This window comes from Corythoichthys intestinalis, chromosome 2, assembly GCF_030265065.1.
Source record: "Corythoichthys intestinalis isolate RoL2023-P3 chromosome 2, ASM3026506v1, whole genome shotgun sequence".
NCBI lineage: Eukaryota > Metazoa > Chordata > Actinopteri > Syngnathiformes > Syngnathidae > Corythoichthys > Corythoichthys intestinalis.
In genome coordinates this window covers 37,626,627-37,651,238 of record NC_080396.1, presented here as the reverse complement: position 1 = coordinate 37,651,238, position 24,612 = coordinate 37,626,627, and the positions used below count along the sequence as shown (strand labels likewise).

Here is a 24,612-nt window from a genome sequence, read left to right as displayed (position 1 = left end):
CGGGTTGCCCGGCAGCAGCCCCGAAACCTGAATGCTCTAGAGAAGATCTGCATGGAGGAGTGGGCCAAAATCCCTGCTGCAGTGTGTGCAAACCTTGTCAAGGACTACAGGAAACGTTTGGTAACTGTAATAGCAAACAAAGGTTTCTGTACCAAATATTAAGCTCGATTTTTGTGATGTATAAAATACTTATTTCATGCAATTAAATGCAAATGTATTATTTAAAAATCATACAATGTGATTTTCTGTTTTTTTTTTTGTATTAGATTCCGTCCCTCACAGTTGAAGAGAACTTATGATACAAATTACAGACCTCTACATGCTTTGCAAGTGGGAAAACCAGCTAAATCGGCAGTGTATCAAATACTTGTTCTCCCCACTGCATGCCGTGTTGTCATATGTTGCGAATGATGCAAAAGTATGATGCTAAAATAACACATAATAACCTGTTGTACGGACAGTGGCTGTTTCCTGTGATGTAACCAATTCTTTGCTATGACATCACAAACCTACAACAGAATGCATTGCTATGATGCTATTCTATGTCATCATCTCACATTGTGAAATTTATGTCAAGCCTCTAACACACAATACAGTCACACGACAAGTCACCAATGCACAAATGAGTTATAACATCAATTTCATGCAATGATGCAATCCTATGACGTTCCACTATACATTGACCGCACTTGTAAAATTATTGTAAATCACAACACTGATAGCCTAAAAAGTCCCCAAAGCTCAACACTATAAGCTCTTATGAGTCCATGCTATGAGCAAAGGACATCACATGACATGACACATTTGCGAAATTAGTCGCCACACACAATTCTGAATTGGGATGAAACAAACACCAGAACAGTCCGGTCTCATCATTTCCCTGTACTGAGAACATAATGTTGATTTTTATGCTATGCCAGGACATGGATTGTGGTCCATACGAAGGACTTCACAAGTTACAACTTTCTTCAGTGAGTTTAACAAGCAATAAACTAGAAAAGAAGAACAGTGGGAAGAAGAATCTCTACCTTTGAATGCTGGTGTGTCTCTTCCCTAGGAAACCTCCTCTCTGGCGGCAGGTGTTCTCTCGTTGATCCCCTGAGGAGAACAAGGAAAGTTGTCAGTTCCTCGGGCCTTCCTGTCCGCAAAGGAAACGTTGTGAGAAAAGGGGGGAGGTCCAACTCTGCTTATTTTCTTTCTAGCTATGTCCAAGTCTTCTCACACCTCCCTCACTCTCCTCTGTCTCACTTGCCGACTGCTTAACCAGAGCTCCTCCACTGCTGCTGGTAAGGCCATCTGTTTCAACATGCCTGCCTGCCTCTTCACTTTCACTCTCCTTCTCTAGCTGTCTTAGAGAGAGAGAGAATGGGAATGGGGGGGCAGGAGAAGGCGGTACCTGGCCTCTCTGGCGGCCTACGGGGAGGATCGGACATCATTATGGCTGACTGGACAGAGGAGGGGCCAGTGTAAAGAACAAAATTCTACTGACACAACAGTGAAAATGCACACACTCACACACACTCAATTTCTATCTGTCTGTCTCGTTATTCCATAAACAGTATTATGCATGTACTCCATTTACTTTGCTTAAAATGTTGTGCACACTTACTTACTTAACAGCGATAAAGCATTACAAAGTATACGTGTTACTGAAACCAAAAGGACTACTTCTCTTATGGTCCATGGTGCAACACATGATGCTCAATTTTTTTTTTTTTTTGTGAAATCCATTTTTTTTCATGTAGTCATTCACACAACAAAAACAAAAGCTATTCCTAATACAAAAACGATGCGTCCGCCTTGTCACGCACGTGCAAAAGACACAAGGTCAACTGGAATGTATGGGTACAAAACAATGAGATGTGGTTCAACGTCTACGGAAGTCAGTATGGCCCCACGTGTGTGTCTAGTGAGCAAAGGCATAGGTTTGCATAGGGACGGTAGGGACATAACACTACCAACTTTTCAGGATGCTCAAACTGTCCCCACCAACTTTTAAGCAACCTTATTTGTATTATATAATTACTTCAGTTATATCGGTAACTTAGATTTTCTTCACATACTGTATGTTATAAGGATAGAAATGACCTGACCATTATTAAGTGAATTACAGTACTTTCATTATGTCCAAACTTACATTGACCCCTTTTCACTTGCTGAATGTGCCAGTCCATTTTTTCCCCTCAAACACACGTTTGATTGACTGATGACTTGACCCTCCCCCACACACGCATTCACAGCCCGACAGAAATAACACATGCAGCCTCCTCCGCGCCATTCGAAGACGAGGAGTATTAGAAGTTTTTTTCCACCAGCAGCAGCCACTGTAAGTAATGTAGGGCTGCAGCTATCGATTATTTTAGTAGTCGATTAATCGATAAACCATTAGTTCGAATAATCGAGTAGTCGGATAAAGAATATGAAAAATTTAATTACCTGAGCTGAGCCTCAAACGGTATAAAAAATAAATGATCTATGTACAACAAAAGAAAAATTGGTGCTAACTTGCTAATGCTAACTTTTTTACAATGCTCTTAACAAATGGTTCAGACACATATTCCCACAAAAATAGGCTATATATACCTATAAACTAAATTACAAACGCATAAAAATGCAAATGCAAAAGAAACCAGTAGCTTAAACAAAATTTAGCTTATGTTGGTCTTGGCAGGGAGCACCTGGATTCAGCCATGTGAATTGAGGGGGACTAGAAGGCAGTGTATCCACCCAAATCAATAAAACTAAATGCAAACACTTTCAAGATAAAGCATTACAACGTCACTTTAAATAAACGAATACTCGATGCAGCAAAATTTAATTCGAATATTTTTTTCTAATCGAATACTCGAGTTAATAGATTAATCGTTGCAGCACTAAAGTAATGTAAAAAGACGTCAATGTTTTGGAGGTGGGGAACACACCACTAATTTTGCTACTGAAAGTCCGACCTGCATCAGAGTTAACATAACATTAATCTGCTGCGTTGAGAGAAATAGCCTCCTGTATGTTTTTTACTGTTAACGTTAATTAAACTGTAAGAAATGTCGTGAGCTCAGGATTACCGCCATTAATTGATGATCAACTAGTTTGTATTTATTGTGTATGTTAATATAATTTGTGTTCAAATATTTCAATTTAAATTTGCTAATAAAATCAAGACATTTATTCTGGAAGTTTTCAAATTGTTTTTTTTTTGTAGTTTTTGAAAACAAAGATTTGAATCGAACGGCGTATCACCTGAAGCAATACACATGAAAGTTAGTATAATTCAATATAGATTTATTTTGCATTGATTATTTAGCCTAAAATTTATTCGGTTCACATTGGTGAGAAATGTAGCCCTGACCCCCGTTCACCCAGTCTGTTTGGTCTTATAAATGTCCCATCCCCAGTAAAAAGGTTATGTCATTATTTCGTTCCTACCAATGTTGTGACCAAACCTACGTCCTTGCTAATGAGTATGAATTTCTGGTATTTTCAAGAATTTGTCCTAGAACTGTCTCGGAGGTCTCCCAACAAAGCCTGCAACCGAGTCGGCAGTCCCTCCAAGCTTTGCCCATCTTGGCAATGGCCTCTCAGCAAGAAAAAACATCCAGCCAAAGCAGAGTATCTCCAGTCCTCTCGCAGTTCTTTTCTGTGCTGATTTGTTTTTCAAGCCTGTCATTTTTGTTGAACAATTTTTTGTCTTTCGATGACAAAAATCAAACGATTGAAACGTGGAGCACTTGACTGAACAAGACTTGGGTCACGTAAGGACCAAAACAATGGAACTGTACTGTTTACATTGCATAATAAATTCTGATATCTGTGGTATTTGGGCTTAGAAGGATTTAGCCTGGACTACATTAACTCTGCAAATTTACTATAAATTACTGCTAGTTAACCACATGGACCTGCAGAATGCACAAGAATTTAACAATAAAATACAGTAATTTATTTCGGAATAGACTGTTGTAGTCACCACCAGGGGTGAAAGTGGCTAGAATTTCTTGCCGGAACTCCCTGACGTGACGGTCGTAACGGAGTCAGAAACTGTATTTTATTTAATTTTTTTCTTTCATTTTTTGGGGGGTGGGTCAAACCTCTTAAACTACTGAAATGCAAAGAAAACTGTTTTAGCACATTTTTTTTTTCTATAACACATACAAAGACTGATTTTCATTCAAAATTGTATTTTTTCAATGATTTGCAAAATAAAAGTTAACAAAAACACCAATAACCCCAACCTTCATCTCCTAATTTTTATTTTCCCTCATTTCCTCACATACTAAATGCCAAATCATGCCAAATATATAATGTATAATACATTTGAAGTTTATGTAAACATTTACTTTTTTTTTTTTTTTTAAATAATAAAGATATAAGTAACATACATTCAGAAAAATAAGTACAAATGACTTACTGTATATTATGCAGAGTGAAATGGAATATATTTTGAAGATCACACAAACATAGACTTTTTTAAATCATAAGGAAAGGAATAAGTAGCCTAACATAAATGAACAAATATAAGTCCAAAGTGCATATTGACAGCTAAGATGTTCTGAACCTCCCCATCAGAGCAAATAAAACTAAATATGAAAAAATAAACCTCCTCAACTCTTTCGTTCCTCTTAAAGATTTGATCCATATACTGTATGTTACATTGCCCTTTTTGTCGCATTTATTCAACAACCTTTTTTTTTTTTTTTTTACATAGCGTTTTGACAGTTGCCGTCATATTTTTCGGAATCAAAGCACCGTGTACCGGACAGCATTCCGGCTCTGAATCTTATACCGGAACAGCATTCCGGCCCTGAATCTTACACCGGAACTGCGTTCTGGTCCTGAATCTTATTCCGGAACTGCGTTCCTGACCGTTCTGGCCCACTTTCACCCCTGGTCACCACTGTTGGATTACAGAAGCAAATGAGATTGGACAACAGGTGAACGAAGACCACATTCTTCAGTCACAGTGATCACTCACGCATGGACATGCAACACAACTAATTGTTAACTAATATTTAAATACAGGTGATGATCAAATTTATATCACACTACTCCTTATTAGTGTCCACTACAAACAACATACAACATGAAATAAAGGAAACTGCAGCATTTAAATCTTTAACGGTGATGCATTACAGGATGCTGTCTATTTTGATCGATGTCAAATGCGCCAAGTCACAGCACGTGGACTACTCACGTGTCCATATCAATGGAACCAGCAACACAAACAACAATGGAAGAACCAAGAGATCCATGTTTTTAAACTGGAAATAAGGTCACTCTTTTGAGTTTGTGTCAGCAAAAGATAAAATATCAAGGCATGTTGCAAACTCTTTTCTGTCCACAAAGTTATCTAGCTTAAAAAAAAAAACAAGTTTGAAAAATGGGTCGCAGCACAGTGTACAAGCAATGTACATCATACAAATTAGGCTTTGCAATCAAAATTTAGATAAATCAGGTCAAAAAAGACTGCCTTCACTTTATGTTGAATTATTTGTGTGTGTGGGGGGGGGGGGGGGGGGGTGCGTGTAAGTGAAGTCGACAAAGATATTTTTTAATCAAAAAACATGAAGCCCATTTATGTTAAGCAAAATCCAGGAAGATTAATTTGATAAACAATTATGGTAAGTAAAAAGGCTGTTGTTTATTATTCTAAAAAATAAATAAATAAAAATAACATTATTTTTAAACATTACTGTTAAATATGAATCATTATAATTAATATTCAAGAGGTCACCTTCCTCTTCCTCGTTGTCATCCTCAGATAATCTGATGGGAGGTTTGAGGCTAGACTTCAGCAGACATCAGTTGAAACTCATCAACGTCATCATCCTTTGGTGAGCTGATATAACATGCATGCTGAACACAAATACACAGACACACACAAACACACACAGGAGGTCAGCGTGTGGATTAGTCAACATCTGCTCCATGTTTGTCCCCTCTAAAAATAAAAGATGATGAATTTTAATCCTCCGAGGCAGAGATGCATTTGCATTCTGTAAACAATATGAGGTTGTGCATTCAGTAAACACAACAATTACGTACGTTTTAATGAGCATCTCAATCTATTCTAGTCGATCAATAAAAATTGTATTTGGGCACTTTCTGAACAGGCTGAGCTGCCTGCTTAGCTAAATTGTTCTTTTCAAGTTGAAATTTTCACATAGTGGGGGCTAGTCCACACAAGCAGACTATTATTTTATTGTTGATATACATCAAAAAGTATAGACAAACATTTTTAGTATAGACGAACAAATATTTCGGTATTTGCCATTTCCACCAGCCATCTTGGCCTATGTGGATGTGTACACCTTGGGTTTCTTGAGGTGAGTTGGAGGTACTATTAACTCAGAGATCATTCACTGCCAGCCCTCCCAATTACAATGGCTTGAATGTCTAGTGTTGACAATGGCAACAAATGCGTTTTTGTAGGAAAATTCACAAAAAGACATTGTTAAAATTTTTAGAAGTGAAGCAAACTCCGCCATGAATAGACTGCACTTCAGCTCACTTTATTGGGACCCATTAATCCACTCATCTTCTGCCGCTTATCCGGGTCAAGTCGTGGGGGCAACAACCCAAGCAAAAAAGCTCAGACTATCCTCTACTCAGTCACTTTGTCCTGCTTCCAGCGGGATGCGGTCAGTTTCCCTCTACAGCCGAGAAACACAGGGCTTTACTTTCAGAGCCTAAAGGCATCTGTAGAGGATGTGGTCAACCTGGCGTTCCACTCCATATTGCAGCATCTAAACTCCCAAAAGCACCATGCGACGTTCGTCTTCATGCAACAATCTGGAGCCTAACACAGACAAAACACAGCCATCATCAGGTCCATCCTCACAAAAATAACCTTGTGGTACCTGGGTGTCACTGCAGCTAGTGACTAACGAACTGTGTGTGCTGCTAAGTCTATCTGTTGGAGGTCCATTAAGGACACGTCTCCAGGACCTTGGGCGCACAGCAGCCTTTATTCACCCTAGACAAAATCTTTTTGACCCTCTCCCCTTAAGACACACTCAACTGTCCGCTCCTGCAAAACATTGGTGGCTTCTAATTATTTGTCCGCCAGAGAGGGTAAAATGTGACCGCGTGAGGCGAATCAAGAAAACAATGAAAAGCCCCAAATGTTGAAAGGACTTTTTTTCCTCACTTTCTGCAATGCCACAATCAGTAACTCTTGAATTGTACATCGTAAATATGGCATTGAATTCCTCTGAAACGAAAGTTGAGAATGAGAAGGTAGTGATCAAATAAGTTCTTAATTGTAGTTTGCCATACGGGTTTAGTTCAGAAATATATTAGAACATTTTCAGTGTCGGTGGACCGTTTTGAGTATGCAAAAAGTAGCTGGCAGCTAGGGTAAAGTGCCGTCACCACTGATGTGAAGGATGTCTTCCCGCTAAGCATGCTTTATGCAGCCACCTGTTGCCAGAGCAACAGTCACGAGCTGCCAATCTTTGCATGAACAAAGCAGTAACTGGTGGTTTGACAGACAGCGTTGTTAAGCAACAAAAAACCCTTCTGGTCGCACAGTCCTCGTTTGCGGACCCCTGCTGAGGCCCCTTGCTGGCTTTCTGCTTTGCTTGTCTTTTAAGAGGATTAACATTAGCAGCTAATGAGGCTAATTAGAGCATGTGGGAAACGAGCCGGGGGGGCTGACCCTGACTTGACCTTGACCTCTGGAAGGAATCATTGATGCCTTTAAGTCACCGGAAGGAAGGAAGGAAGGAAGGAAGGAAGGAAGGAAGGAAGGAAGGAAGGAAGGAAGGAAGGAAGGAAGGAAGGAAGGAAGGAAGGAAGGAAGGAAGGAAGGAAGGAAGGAAGGAAGGAAGGAAGGAAGGAAGGAAGGAAGGATAGATAAAAGGATGGAAGGAAGGAAGGAAGGAAGGAAGGGAGGAAGGAGGAAGGAAGGAAGGAAGGAAGGAAGGAAGGAAGGAAGGAAGGAAGGAAGGAAGGAAGGAAGGAAGGAATGGTAAATGGTGTTATACTTATATAGCGCTTTTCCACCTTTCAAGGCGCTCAAAGGAAGGAAGGAAGGAAATACAGTGATCCCTCGTTATTTGTGGTTGATGGGTGGGGACCTCCCCCGGGGACCTCCCCCGCCCAAATCGAAAAACCGCGGTAGAGTAGAGGAGCTTATTTATATATTATTATTATTATTTATTTATTTTTTTTATGTTCAATGCATTTATACAGATTTAACAGCATTGGAAAGAGATACAGTACGTATAAGACCAATCCCCCCGCGGAAGCATAATTTGGTATAACCATTCATATGGTTTTTTAGCACTGCAGATGTAATAAACATTGTATAGTATATGAGATCTTTTGAGATCTTAACTTATCATACCCTGCAAAGGGAAATGCTCCACAATTTCATTGTACAACTGTATAATGACAATAAAGGGCTATTCTATCCTATAAAAAGTTGTAATTGTATTATAATTGATTCTGCATGTTTTCCTCAAGTATTAAGTTTCTGATGTGAAAAATGAGTGATTTATTAGCTGTTGAAAACATGCAGTAAATAAAAGTAAAATAAGTCTGTATTTTGGGCAAAAACTTATATCTGTTAAATATTGCTATTGATCCTGAAAATATAGGTGGTTATCTCTGCATTTGGTGATTTTTGTGTGGCTAGTTTAAAATCTGAGAATTTTATAGCCATTTTAAGTTTTGTTATGCTTGTATAAAAAAATAATAAATTTTATTAGAGAACGACTTTGAATTTTTTTATGTTGCTGCTCATGGAGAATCATATATGGCTAAGGTAGGTGCCTGTTTTGGTTTTAGGTCGGTAGCAGCTTTGGTTTTGAAAATATTTAATTTGAAGTTTTTGAAAATAGGCCCCCTATGAAGCGGCCCCGTTTCTCGTGTCATGTCAATAGGTTATGAAGTATGATTAACATTTGTTAGGTTTGCTAATTTGTGTATGTCATGTTAGCTGCTTTAATTACGTCACCTGTTACTTTAACACTTGTTGCTTTTGTTATTTTAATGTTTATTCATTAATCTATTTTTAGTTTGTGACCATTTTTTTTTACATCTTTGGTGCAGTTTTGGCACACAGGAGAACAAAAATTAGAAAGAGTAAGAAAAAGCTTGGCAGTGAAACCAACTGAAGAATTAAATTTCCCTGTAATGTCATTTACATTCTATAAGGACTAAAAACTCTTGTGTGATTTATTCCCACAAAAGTGCATAGTGCTTTAAAAATACGCTACTTTTGTCTCTTTTTTTTTCAATTGCCACTACAGAATAAAACATCTTTAAAATGATGTAGAAAATTAACAGACTGAGGGAAAAAAAATAAAAAACAAGCTGTCAGTACTGCAACGCTTGATAATGGAAAAAACTGACTCGCTGACATGAACTCATCAAACCAGTCAAACACAAGAATATTTAGTCATCATTTGCATGGCAGCTAATACACAAAACCACACCGACACACACCCACATAAGCTCATCTTTGTAATCACCGCACGCTTCGCTCCGGGAGGCCCAAGAATCCCTGTGCCCCCAATGTGTGAGTGTCTGTGAGGTTTTAATGAAATGTCCCTTTTGTTGGCTTTGATATGCTAATGGTTGTATTAGCAGTAGCATAGAGACTACTTAAACTACTTCAACACAAAAAAATGACTTCTCACACTAATGTATTCTGTGTGTGTCGGTATGTGTGTGTATACGCGGGAGTGGGGGGGTGTGTGTGCATGTACAGTGGGGCAAATAAGTATTTAGTCAACCACTAATTGTGCAAGTTCTCGCACTTGAAAATATTAGAGAGGCCTGTAATTGTCGACATGGGTAAACCTCAACCATGAGAAACAATGTGGGAAAAAAACAGAAAATCCCATTGTTTGATTTATAAAGAAATTATTTGCAAATCATGGTGGAAAATAAGTATTTGGTCAATACCAGAAGTTCATCTCAATACTTTGTTATGTACCCTTTGTTAGCAATAATGGAGGCCAAACGTTTTCTGTAACTCTTTACAAGCTTTTTACACACTGTTGCTGGTATTTTGGCCCATTCCTTCATGCAGACTCCCTCCACAGATTTTCTATGGGCTTGAGATCTGGAGACTGGCTATGCCACTCCAGGACCTTGAAATGAGTCTTACAAAGCCACTCCTTTGTTGACCTGGCTGTGTGTTTGGGATCATTGTCATGCTGAAAGACCCAGCCACGTCTCATCTTGAATGCCCTTGCTGATGGAAGGAGATTTTCACTTAAAATCTCTCGATACATGGCCCCATTCATTCTTTACACAGATCAGTCGTCCTGGTCCCTTTGCAGAAAAACAGCCCAAACCCATGATGTTTCCACCCCCATGCTTCACAGTGGGTATGGTGTTCTTTGGATGCAATTCAGTATTTTTTCTCCTCCAAACATGAGAACCTGTGTTTCGACCAAAAAGTTCCATTTTGGTTTCATCTTACCATAACACATTCTCCCAGTCCTCTTCTGGATCATCCAAATGCTCTCTAGCGAACTGCAGACGGGCCTGGACGTGTACTGGCTTCAGCATGGGGACACGTCTGGCAGTGCAGGATTTGAGTCCATGGCGGCGCATTGTTACTGTGGTCCCAGCTCTCTGTAGGTCACTCACTAGGTCCCCCCGTGTGGTTCTGGGATTTTTGCTCACCGTTCTTGTTATCATTTTGACACCACGGGGTGAGATCTTGCATGGAGCCCCAGATCGAGGGATATTATCAGTGGTCTTGTATGTCTTCCATTTTCTAATAATTGCTCCCATAGTTGATTTCTTTACACCAAGCGTTTTACCTATTGCAGATTCAGTCTTCCCAGCCTGGTGCAGGTCTGCAATTTTGTCTCTGGTGTCCTTCGACAGCTCTTTGGTCTTGGCGATAGTGGAGTTTGGAGTGTGAGCTTGTTGGACCGGTGTCTTTTATACCGATAATGAGTTAAAACAGATGCCATTAATACAGGTAACGAGTGGAGCCTCGTTAGACCTCATTAGAAGAAGTAAGACCTCTTTGACAGCCAGAAATCTTGCTTGTTTGTAGGTGACCAAATACTTATTTTCCACTCTAATTTGGAAATAAATTCTTTAAATATCAAACAATGTGATTTTCTTTTTTTTTTCCACATTCTGTCTCTCATGGTTGAGATGTACTCATGTTGACAATTACGGGCATCTCTAATTTTTTCAAGTAGGAGAACTTGCACAATTGGTGGTTAACTAAATACTTAGTTGCCCCACTGTACGTAGGCATTAGTAGTGCATCACATATTGATTTTGAAGTATTGCACATGATACACTCTAAAAACAAAGTTAACAAAACTTGAGAGTTAACCTATTTACATTAAATTTTAAAACTTGAGGTAAAAATAAAAAAGTCGAAAACTCAAACTAAACTGGACTTAAGTAAATTGAATTCAACACATGAAGTAAATCGGACTTCCGTTAAGTAGTATGAACTCAAAATTTTAAGTAAACTGGATTTAAATCTAAGTACATGAATAATAATTTATACTAAGCAGTATTTGAATCTGGGTCACGTCAATGACAGATCACAGGCTGGCTGACTATAGAATTGCTAGCACACTCTTTTGAAAGCATAACACCTTAACATTTTAAGTTCACACAACTTACCATTTCATGTTCAGTTTACTTACAAATTTCAGTTTTTCCTACAAACTTGATAATTCAAGGTACACAGTGTTAACTTGATATATACTCAAAACTGTACAAAGAACTGATGGATGAATTGCTGACTGTATTGGCTATATTAATGAATGATAGTAGAAGTTCCTGAGTGTTTTTTTTTTTTCGTCCAAAGTATTTTTGAAAGCCCAACGCTACCATGGAACCAATTTAAACTTCCACCTAACATAATTCCTGAGCTCACTTTCAGAGCAGATGCCTACAAGCCAAGATGAACTTATTAAGTTCAAAAGTTCTTCAACATTCTTGCATGCCGTCGTTTTACAAGCCACTTCTGGCTTACCGCCGAAGAATGAGACTGGGACTTTTATTTTTTTAGGGATGTCCCGATCCGATACTCAATATTGATATCGGCACCCAAAACGGCTATTTTCAGAGTACCGGACAGTATCGGATTTGGTCACAAGATTGGATACGATCCAGTAACCACGTGTTTTCAGTACCATCGGGCTTTTCGCCTGCTGTAAATCCAACCTCTGGGCAAATATGAGACTACTGCCCTTTAGAAAATAATGATAGTAACAAAAAAATTGTGTAATATTCTTGAGGAGGTACCAGCAGAGTTTGGTTTAATATAAAAGCCGGGGCCCTATGGAGTACAGTCTGTATGCTCAACAATCCCAGTGGTGATAAACAACAAAAAAAGGACTAGATTGGTGAGAAATCAAAAACGTTCAATCAACTCTGCAAACCTGTTAAGCATAGTATGTCATTCCCAAAGCTCACTAGTGAATCCAGTCTGGAATCTGCAATTGGCTCTGCTAAATATCAGATCTTTAGCTGGCAAATCTTTCTTAATTAATGATTTTATCAGCAAACACAACCTTGACATGAGGTTCCTAACAGAAACTTGGTTAGATCAAGATAATAGCTCGACAGTTCTGATTGAGTCAACCCCCAAAAATTTCAATTTCTTTAGTGCGCCTAGAACCCATAAGAAAGGAGGTGGGGTTGCCAGGGACAGTTTTCAATGCACGAATATTTCATGTGGTCAGTTTGATTCCTTTGAATATATTGTCATTCAGCTAAAAAGCCCTTGCAGAGCTGCCTTGGTAACAATTTATAGACCACCAAAGTATAACACAATGTTTTTTGATGAGTTTACCAAAATACTGTCTTCTGTCTGCATGGACTTTGTGTTGTTTTAGTGGGTGACTTTAACATTCATGTTGATAATCCTGAAGAAGGATGTGCTAGAGAGCTTTTAAATATTTTGGATACATTTGGTTTATCTCAGCATGTCACTGTTCCAACACATAACAGAAGGCACATATTGGACTTAATAATATCCAAAGGTCTTAACATCTCTGAGGTTACAGTGAATGATGTTGCTCTATCTGATCACTACTGCATTATGTTTAAAATGACCACCCCTGTCCATCCTCTGAAAAAGGAAACAGAGGTGATTAGGAAGCGTTACATAAGTGATAACACTTGTTCGTTATTCACACAGGCCTATGCCTCACCATTAACCCCTACAACAGCTCCAGTGGAAGAACTTGTAAATAGTTTCAGTTCCAGCGTGATGACTGCAATTGACACTATTGCCCCGATTAAGACAAAAACTTTGTCAAGAAAGAAGAGGTCACCCTGGAGAAATGCCACACTAGCTTTAAAACAAAAGCAAGATTGTAGACGAGCAGAACGCAGATGGCGAAAAAACAAACTCCTAGTTTTTTATGATATCTACAAATAGAGTCTTCGCAAATACAACCAGGAACTGAAAAATGCTAGACAGTCATATTTTTCAGAGATCATTAGTAGAAACACCAACAATACTCGCACACTATTTTCTGTTGTTGACAAACTGACAAACCCACATGCATCAGTACCTCAGGAATTGGCATCTGAGGTGTCCCGTAATGATTTCGCAGCATTCTTTACACACAAAGTACTAAAGATTAGACAGATTGTGTGCAACTCCAGATTAACAATTGCTACACTAAATGCCTCCTGAAATGTCCCCCATGTCAATCTTAGACAGTTTAGCCTCTTGGACTATGCCACTTTAACAGAAATTGTGTCAAAATTAAAGCCCACAACATGCTGCCTTGACATTCTTCCTTCAAACTTTTTCAAAACTGTTTTTCATTGCATAGCCCCAGACATATTTCAGATTATAAATACTTCTCTCCAAACAGGAGAGTTTCCACAGACTTTAAAAACTGCAGTAATAAAACCTCTCCTAAAAAAAACCTAATCTGGATGCCTCAATCATTAGTAATTACAGGCCAATATCAAATCTGACATTCCTGGGGAAAATTATCGAAAGGGTTGCGTTCGAACAGCCCCAGACTTTCATGATGCAAAACAATCTTTTTAACTCATTTCAGTCTGGATTTTGGCCACAACACAGCACAGGGACCGTGCTTATCAAAGTCCTAAATGATATTCGTCGGAATACCGATGCAGGCAAATCATCTGTTCTGTTACTATTGGATCTCAGCGCCGCATTCGACACGGTTGATCACAACATACTACTCAGCAGATTGGAAAAGTGGGTAGGGTTTACTGACACTATACTTGAGTGGTTCACATCCTATTTACATGATAGGGATTTCTTTTCATCAGTCAGAACGAACCAAATTCACGTTTGGAGTCCCTCAAGGGTCAATTCTTGGACCACTCTTATTTAACATCTATATGCTTCCCTTAGCTGAGATAATGGAATAGTATGACATCTCCTATCAAGCCTATGCAGATGACACACAACTGTACATTTCTGTGTCCCCACATGATTATAGTCCCCTAGTCTCCCTGAGTAAATGCATTCATCAAATCAATGAATGGATGTGCCAGAATTTTCTCCAGTTAAATGTGGCGAAGACAGAGGTGATCATTTTTGGGCCAAAAAAGGAAAGGACAAAGATAAGCAGGCAACTTGGCTCAATGTCACTTACAGCTACAAATCAAGTCAGAAACCTTGGCGTAATTATTGACTCAGACCTAAAATTTGATAGCCATCTAAAGTCCGTCACTAAATTCGCTTATTACCACCTAAAAAATATAACCAGAATTAAGGGGCTTCTGACTCAACAAGACATGGAAAAACTTATGCATGCATTCATTTTCAGCAGATTGGACTATTGCAACGGTATATTTACGGGTCTTGATAAAAAAATCAGTCAGGAAGCTGCAGCTAGTACAGAATGCTGCAGCCAGAGTCCTCACAAATACAAAGAAGCTGGACCACATTACACCGGTTTTGAAATCGCTACACTGGCTTCCAGTGAGTCAAAGGATAGACTATAAAATACTACTGCTCGTCTACAAAACACTTAATGGCCTTGGACCAAAATACATGCTTGATTTGTTAGATTCCTATGAGACATCTAGACCCCTAAGGTCGTCTGGAACCGGTCTTCTGCATGTTCCAAGAACAAGAACCAAGCAGGGTGAGGCAGCATTTAGTTATTATGCTCCTCACCTCTGGAACAAGTTACCTGAACGTCTGAAGTATGCTCAAACTGTTAGTTCTTTTGTTTAGCACTGCATATCCATAACTGTCTATATATTTCAATCTACTTGCTTTCTATTCCTCTTGTGCTTATCTCCATTGCTGATTTCAATTATTATTATTAGTAGTAGTTTTTGTTTTATTTTTATTTATTTATTTTTATTCTATTTGTTATTAAATGCGATTTTTATGTATAATTTTATTTCTGATTTTGATTGTCTTGGTTTTTACGTTGTATTGATTTAAATGTGATTTTTATGATCTTCATGTGATGTAAAGCACTTTGAATTGCCTTGTGTTGAATTGTGCTATATAAATAAATTTGCCTTGCCTTGCCTTACAGAAAATATGATTTTTGTATTATTTTTTCTCGTCTAAAAAGATAGGCATCGGATCGGGATCGGATTGGTATCAGCCAAACGTATTTTGAAAAAAATTGGATCGGAAGAAAATGAACATCGGGACATCCCTACTATTTTTACCATTATTAGCTGACAGTTTGTTTTACTCAAGGACTACCGTAATTTTCGCACTATAAGGCGCAAATGACTATAAGCCGCCACCCACCAAATGTAACACGAAAACGGCATTTGTTCATAGATAAGCCGCACTGGACTACAAGCCGCAGCTGTCCTCACTGCATTATGGGATATTCACACCAAAAGATATTAACCGGTAAGGCTTTATCTTACAACTGTCATAAAACCAAATTAACCACCATGAAGCTTTGAACCAGTTGGCTGCAACGCTTTATTGCTTCAAGAAGCTTCATTTGGCCATCACTGCTCCCTTGGGGGAGACAGTCAACTTCTTCTGCCACCTGATGTCAACACTCTTGTCGTCCAACATGCCTCCTAGCATGCATTGCACCGCTTCAGATGTAAATAAATCAAAATTCATGTTCTGTGCTATTTCTTTAGGTACTGTTCCAATTGTTTCATTAATTGCTAGTTATGGTATTTGGTAACACTTTATTTGACAATGGCGCCATAAGACTGTCATTAGACGATCATAACTATGACATGACACTGTCATGAGCATTCATGAATGCTTACAACAGATGTCATTTAGTGTTATCCGGCAAATTATCTCACTTTTGAATGGATGTAAAAGATCCAAACTGGACATAAATGGAGTTGGTAACTAATTTGCCGGATGACACTTAATGACATCTGTCATAAGCATTCAGTAATGCCCATGATAGTGTGTGTGTTTCAAATCTTTTTAATGGTTTTCCATAACAAAGCAACATATAATAAACAATATAGAACAACATAGAATAAACAAAAACAGACTATTAATGCTATCCAAAAACTGACACTGAAGCAGCAATCAGTGCACACACTCAAACAACATAGACTAACCATACACAAGTACATAGTCTGGGATATCAGATACGGCTACTTAATTTGATGATTCCACTCCAAAGATTCAGGGGGAGCACAGGCTCTATGGGTAGGTAGGAAGAACTGGGCAGCACCCAAGAGTATTTCATGAGGGGCACATAAGTTCAGCATTATTTTCAAAACAATATATGGGAATCTGAATACCTTGGAATATAAAGCAGAGAACTCATTATAGAATGAGTAAATAAATAAATAAAGGGGAAGCAAGGTTGTTACACATTGGATGGTCGTTAAAGCTAGGTTTTAAATTCAGTCTGAAAAAAGGTTATAAATGGATGCCATGTTTTTTCATAGGTCTGGAGAGAGCCATTAGAAACATGTCTCAAGTGTTCCAATTTTAGGTTGGCCATGACGTCTTCAATCAAGCTCTTAAAATGTGGAGGCTCAGTTTTTTTCCAATTAAATAAAATCATGCGCCTAGCGAGTAAAGTAATAAAAGCTATTGCACTGGCCTGGTGAAATGAAACTAACATATTTGATGGGACAATCCCAAACAACGCTGTTGTGCAGTTTGGCGCAATATCCTTGTTGCATAAGGAGGACAGTGCATTGAAAATCTCTCTCCAGAATGCATAAAGCTTGGGACACAACCAAAACATATGGCTCAAATTAGCTGGGGTAAGGCCACATCTTGGACATGCTGGATCGGCACCTGTATGCAGTTTTGAAATTTTACTTGGTGGCCAGTGTAACCTATGAAGAATCTTGAACTGGATTAAACCATGTCTTATACATATAGATGATGAATGGATTGACCTAATAGCAGCTTGCCAGGTGTTATCAGTAAACTGCTCGCCCAACTCTTCCTCCCATTTGAGTTTCAAATGATTTAATGATGGAGATGCCGCACTCTGAATCCTGTCGTAAAGAGCTGAGACGACACCTTTAATGGAGGGGTCCAATTCTAAACAGTCCTCAAGCCAGGTTTTAGGTGGTAAAAATTAAGTGAGAATGTTTCTTTCACATAACTACGAACTTGTACATATCTAAAGAAATCTGATTGTGACAGGCCGAAATCTTCTCTTAGTTGGTTAAAAGCAACAAATTTGTCATTTCTAAAGAGATCTTTTATGCACGATAGACCTCCCTTTTTCCATCGCTGAAAAGATGGATCAATAAGCCATGCCCATGATAGTGTCATGTCATAAATATGACTGTCAAATGAGAGTCCTATGACGCCACTGTCAAAAGTGTTACCAACTGACATAACAAGAAATTAATGAAACAGTCACAGAATAAATGATTATCTAAATTTTGATTGTTATTTACATCTGTAGCGGTGCGATGCACAATAGGAGGCATGTGTTGCCTATTAACCCAAATAAATCAACAAATACATCGCATTAAACTATAAGTCGCAGGATTCAAAATGAAGGAAAAAAGTAGCGGCTTATAGTCCGACAATTACGGTAATTGAACATGTCAAACTGATCTCTGTGCATACAACCAAAGAAGCTTCATTATCATCATGAGACGGCAGAGAAAAACAAATCAGTTTCACATTATCATTCACGGTGTACTATTTATCCTGATCCATCAAAAACAGATAAACATGTATTTTGAAGAATTTTTTTGTTAATTTTTCCTCTTTTCAAATGAATTCATCTGAGCAGTAGGGGCGGCACCCCTGCACCCTCTTTTGACCGCCACACAAATTTGAGGAGACGCCTATCAAGTCAAACATGAACAAATACTAAAATGGCCTCTCTTTTCAAATTGGACCAGGCAAAACAAGCATGTGCACATACACACAGCTTTAGGGACTTACGAACACGAGCACACGCGTCAACACAACACACACGCACTCACAAAAGAGTATTACAAGTACTAAAAAGACACACAAAAATGTATATCACACAACATAAACAAGATGCACAAAATCACAATGCAAAATAATGCAACAAACAAAACAAAAATGATTATTCACACACACAAACACACACCGCTCTTCAAATGGGTGCACGTGAAACAGGAAACATGCCAGATTGTGTGTTTACATAATCCCCAATGAATAAACATGCAATGATTTATGAATAAACATGGTTATAAGCGCACACATACACACACAGACACATCCGTACACAGTGAAGTGTCATGAATATGCAGCACACCAACGTGTTTGGTTCTCACACTGCATGATTGACACTGGTCTTCTTGGCTGTGCTAATTAGTAAGCTTTGTTTGCATGACGTGTACACGTTATGCTACTTCAGTGTGCGTTGCTGCAGCAACCACAGACTGCCACCGTTAATTGACGGCCATTGTTTAAGGTCATGTTGGCAGCCTCGGGTATTATTTCATTTATTAATACTTTGTAACGTTGATAATTACTGGTTTTCACTTTACTTTAATTTCTGTAGCATTTGCTCATTTGTTTCCTTATAGGTGTCCTTTTGTTTGTTTTGTTTTTTCTTCACCCCCCTTATACTGGGTTTGAAATATATGTAAGATAATGAACCAGGGCCAGTGTGGGTTGAGAACCAAGACAACCACCTCAATGGCAATTACCGATGCCATAGAAGAAATCACAAATGCATTGGATAATAAAAAAAATTTTTTTTTTAAACCATGCAGTTGGAATTTTTTAATTCTAAAGAAAGCTTTTGACATAATTGATCACACAATTTTATTTAACAAATTACATCTGCATGGTATCACGGGGGTTGCTGGGGAGAGGCTGAGAAGTTATCTAACAGGAAAGGGACAATATGTAAAAATGGGGAAATGATCATTGGAATATCTCACTATCTCTCATGGGGTCCCTCAGGGGTCTGTTTTGAGACCAAAATTATTTATTATTTATGTTAATGATACATATAATGTATCTCAGTTTTTGAAATGTACACTTTTTGCAGATGACACAAAAATATTCTATAGTAGTGAAAATCAAAATGAACTGGTAACTACTGTAAATGAGGAATTAAGTAAATTAAAGATGTGGATGGATATTAATAAATTATCACTTACAGTGGGGCAATTAAGTATTCAGTCAACCACTAATTGTGCAAGTTTCCCCACTTGAAAATATTAGAGAGGCCTGTAACTGTCAACATGGGTACACCTCAACCATGAGAGAATTTGGGAAAAAAAAAAAAAAAAAAAACAGAAAATTACATTGTTTGATTTTTAAAGAATTTATTTGCAAATCATGGTGGAAAATAAGTATTTGGTCAATACCAAAAGTTAATCTCAATACTTTGTTATGTACCCTTTGTTGGCAATAACGGAGGCCAAACGTTTTCTGTAACTCTTCACAAGCTTTTCACACACTGTTGCTGGTATTTTGGCCCATTCCTCCATGCAGATGTCCTCTCGAGCAATGATGTTTTGGGGCTGTCGTTGGGCAACAACAACAATTCCCTCCACAGATTTTCTATGGGGTTGAGATCTGGAGACTGGCTACGCCACTCCAGGACCTTGAAATGCTTCTTACGAAGACACTCCTTTGTTGCCCTGGCTGTGTGTTTGGGATCATTGTCACAGATCAGTCGTCCTGGTCCCTTTGCAGAAAAACAGCCCCAAAGCATGATGCTTCCATCCCCATGCTTCACAGTGGGTATGGTGTTCTTCGGATACAATTCAGTATTCTTTCTCCTCCAAACACGAGAACCTGTGTTTCTACCAAAAAGTTCTATTTTGGTTTCATCTGACCATAACACATTCTCCCAGTCCTTTTACGGATCATCTATATGCTCTCTAGCGAACCGCGGAAAGGCCTGGGTGTGTACTTTCTTCAGCAGGGGGACACGTCTGGCGGTGCAGGATTTGAGTTCCTGGCGGCGCATTGTGTTACTGTAGTAGCCTTTATTACTGTGGTCCCAGCTCTTTGTAGGTCATTCACTAGGTCCCCCCGTGTGGTTCTGGGATTTTTGCTCACCGTTCCTGTTATCATTTTGACGCCACGGGGTGAGATCTTGCATGGAGCCCCAGATCGAGGGAGATTATCAGTGGTCTTGTATGTCTTCCATTTTCTAATAATTGCTCCCACAGTTGATTTCTTTACACCAAGCGTTTTACCTATTGCAGATTCAGTCTTCCCAGCCTGGTGCAGGTCTACAATTTTGTCTATGGTGTCCTTTGACAGCTCTTTGGTCTTAGCCATAGTGGAGTTTGGAGTGTGACTGACTGAGTTTGTGGACAGGTGTCTTTTATACCGATAATGAGTTAAAACAAGTGCCATTAATACAGGTAACGAGAGGAGCCTCGTTAGACCTCGTTAGAAGAAGTTAGACCTCTTTGACAGCCAGAAATCTTGCTTGTTTGTAGGTGACCAAATACCTATTTTCCACTCTAATTTCGAAATAAATTATTTTAAAATCAAACAATGTGATTTTCTGTTTGTTTGTTTTTTCCGCATTCTGTCTCTCATGGTTGAGGTTTACTCATGTTGACAATTACAGGCCTCTCTAATCTTTTCAAGTAGGAGAACTTGCACAATTGGTGGTTGACTAAATACTTATTTGCCTCACTCTTTATGTATGTATATATATATAATGTATCTCAGTTTTTGAAATGTATATTTTTTGCAGATGACACAAACATATTCTATAGTAGTGAAAATCAAAATGAACTGGTAACTACGGTAAATGAGGATTTAAGTAAATTAAAGATGTGGATGGAAATTAATAAATTATCACTTAAGTGAAATAAGACAAAAGTAATGCTGTTTAGTAATCTTAAATATAACTCAGAATTAAAGATAAAGATAAATGGGGTCCCAGTCGGTAATGTGAATGAATTCAAAATTTTAGGAGTTATTATAGCTATATAGTAAATTTTCATGAAAAGCCCACATCAGGCCCATGAAAACCCAAATCTCCAAAAGCCTGTCACTAATAAACCAAGTGGGATCATATCTTGATGATAGTGCACTCCGCACTTTGTGCTGTTCACTGGTGCTCCCATATTTTACATATTGTAGTGAAGTGTGGGGAAACAGTTATAAATCTACCATCAAGTAATTAGTCATATTACAGAAATGAGCGGTATGGATTATACAGAAGGTTGGATATCTTGATCACACCAATAATTTATTTGCTCACTCAAAACTATTAAAAATCAAAGATCTTGTTAACTATCATACAGCTATAATCTTATTTAAAGCATATAATACATTGCTACCCTGTAATATACAAAACCTTTTTAAGGTTCGTGAGAGTATGCATAGTCTGCAAGGCTCTGGAGATTTTATGTTACCCAGATTTCGAACTACTCGCAAACATTTTTTGTGTGTCTGTGTGTTGAGTGAAAATTTGGAACAATTTAGACAACCACTTCAAGCATTTACTTTAGCTAACAATGTGTGTTGCTGTTCATGTCAATTGGTGTATAGATTGAAAATTATTGTTAATGAGCCAACTCTAGTTGGTTGTCTATTGGTTTAGTTGTTTTGTTTGTTTTTCTTTTTTTTTCTTCCCTATGTCATTATGTGGACAGGAGTATCCCACGACATAAGGATGCTGGACGATGAGATCAGGGTTGAGATAAGTTCGTTTCTTCTTCCCACTCTTTTTCGAGTGCAAGTAATTATTTGAATAATATCATATTTCTGTTTCTTAGTGCATGCTCGAAATAAAAAACCTTCATCATCATCATCATCATACGTAAATTGCATTGAAAATGGCCAGAATAAAGCCATTGCAGTTTGTCATACGTAATTTGCATTGCAGTTTGTCATACGCAATTTGCGTTGCAGTTTGTCGTTTTTGCTTGCCTTTGCAATCAGTCGGATTCCTTCAGCTACTGACTAAATCAAATGCTTTGCTCTGATTGGCTATTGGCAAAAGCTGGGCAAGGTTTTATGATATAATGTTTTTATGATATTGATTATATTATAGGCTGTGTGTATGTCAGTTTACAGGTAACTTCAGTGTTTAAGGATTACTGCTGTCTTCCCTGCTATGAAATTACCAACACGACAGGACAGTGCTCAACTCAATTTTATCTCCTCACATGTTCTGTTCTAAAGTTAAGAAGCCCTCAACAAACAAGTAGGAACTAATACTTCATAACATAAAATATTCAGTATAATTAAATATTGCCTCAAGTTTGTAAGTAAATGCACCACATGTCCATAAAAAAAGATATGAGCCAAAATCTTTGTAATTAAACAAAAGGAATAATTCACAAATAAATCACTTTTACAGAAAAGGTTACTACCATCAGGAAGAATTTGCCGAGTGATCGATACAAAAGTGTGCAGATGGTACGAAATAGCCGAGTGGCGCTAGCTATCCAACTATCACGCACATTTGGCATCATTGACAGCAAACTTTACAATTTAGGCCACAGTTACACAGTTGTAAGTATCATAGCAAACCACATGTAATGCATTTATACAGTCTTTTGCACTGTATGTAATATAAACTGAAAATGACTTGGAAAAATCCCAATTCAGAAATTTAATGATGCAAAATAAAAAAAATTCTACACTTAATGTCAAATATAAAATTGTCCATAATTCAATGGACTTGTTCAGACTGGCAGACAAAATACAATTTTTAGTCCATACAGATTGAAACAGATGGCTCTTTTGAAGTCTGAACAGTCACAAAGCACAGAAATCTGATTTTCGAGAGACAAGTTGAAACCACATCTGGGAGGTAGTTTCATATCAGGTATGGATGGATAAGAATCTTCTGAGTCTGAAAATCTCAGATGGATTTTGACTGTCCGTGACGTCACACTATGCTGGATGACGTCTTCGTTACCGCAGCAACCTGTCAGGTGTGTCAATAATGTGGCCCAGTCTGATCAGGCCCAGATCTGATTTGGACACTTGCTAAAAATGGTGTAGATAGATAGACTTTATTAACAATCTCAACGTCCAAATTCACAGCAACACGACACAGCAATAGATTAAAAAAAAAAAAAAAAATAGAATAAGAATAAAGAAATAATTAAACAATAACAACTGGCCTTCAGTACAAAACACTGGGTCTCCTAGCGACCCACATTCAAAAGGCACGTACGTATACCAATGCGTCCAAAACCGTGACAAGTAGCGTGTAAAGTTGTACAAAATGTTGATCAGGCCCATTCACACGACTGATAAAATTAAACATGTATACCCTTAAAACAGACTAGAGGGTATTCACCCGTGCTGCTACAAACATATCTGAGGCAGTGGTCCATCTGGGCCTTTTCTACAAGATTTTCAGGGAATCATTATAAGGTGTGAACAGTCATCCCTAAAAAACAGGTTTGAGAAGCAATCCGATTAGAATCCGATATGCCTGCAGTATGAATGCAGTCAAAAATGAATTGGAAGGGGTGGGGGAAGATAAAATGTGGTTTGTGGTTTTTAACCAACCAAGTTGACACTTAAAACCCTCCAAGGCGCAAGAGACTATTTTCTTTCTTAATTTGAAAATGATCATTATTTATTTATCCATTTATTTAAAATTTGAGACCGTTAACCAATAGGGCAAGTGACTGACTATCTTAGGTCATTTAAAAACAATATATACATGCATTTATGTATAAATTGTAAATAAATTAATATTAGCAATTATTATATTATTATTTTGTAATTATTCATCAGTATTCTATTTATTTCTTTATAATTATAAATAAATTTATGAATTAATACACTGTTAATAAAACTAAATTAAATTATTTATTTTCTATTATTTTATTATTTATTTATATAAATTATTCAGTTCAATTAAAATGAATAAAAACAGAAATATACACTAGTTACAGTCCAGAGCAACACTCTAAAGTGTTTTTTTCTCTTTCTTTCATAGTATTTCATTAATTGAAGGCTATTGATGGCGACAGACGTCCAATTCCTTTAAACCGGGATGACTGGCTGTGAATGCGCATATTTCAGTGCCATGGTAGGTAATGGCTGTACGCACGTTGGCAAAGTTAAATCATAAATGACATCACAAGGTCCACACCTACTTATAATCAGAGGAAACTAAGAACAGGTTAACAGTTGCGTTTACACGTTACTAAGCAACGTGACTGGGCAATTACCGCACGTCTAGACAGCAAGTGCCCTCACTGTCAATACATGTGACCTTGCTATGCTTAACAGTATATAAAAATTATACCGCAACAGTA

General features: G+C 38.0%; 1 protein-coding gene across 3 annotated transcripts in view; it reads right to left on the bottom strand.

The window, feature by feature from the left end:
- Positions 1–24,612, bottom strand: part of LOC130912480 (extracellular sulfatase Sulf-2-like) — a 48,013-nt gene that overhangs the window by 23,155 nt on the left and 246 nt on the right. For all 3 annotated transcript variants that reach the window (XR_009062611.1, XM_057830595.1, XM_057830594.1), the window contains exon 2: positions 1,029–5,847. The gene's annotated coding sequence lies outside the window, so the exon portion shown is untranslated. The remainder of the gene's footprint in view (positions 1–1,028; positions 5,848–24,612) is intronic.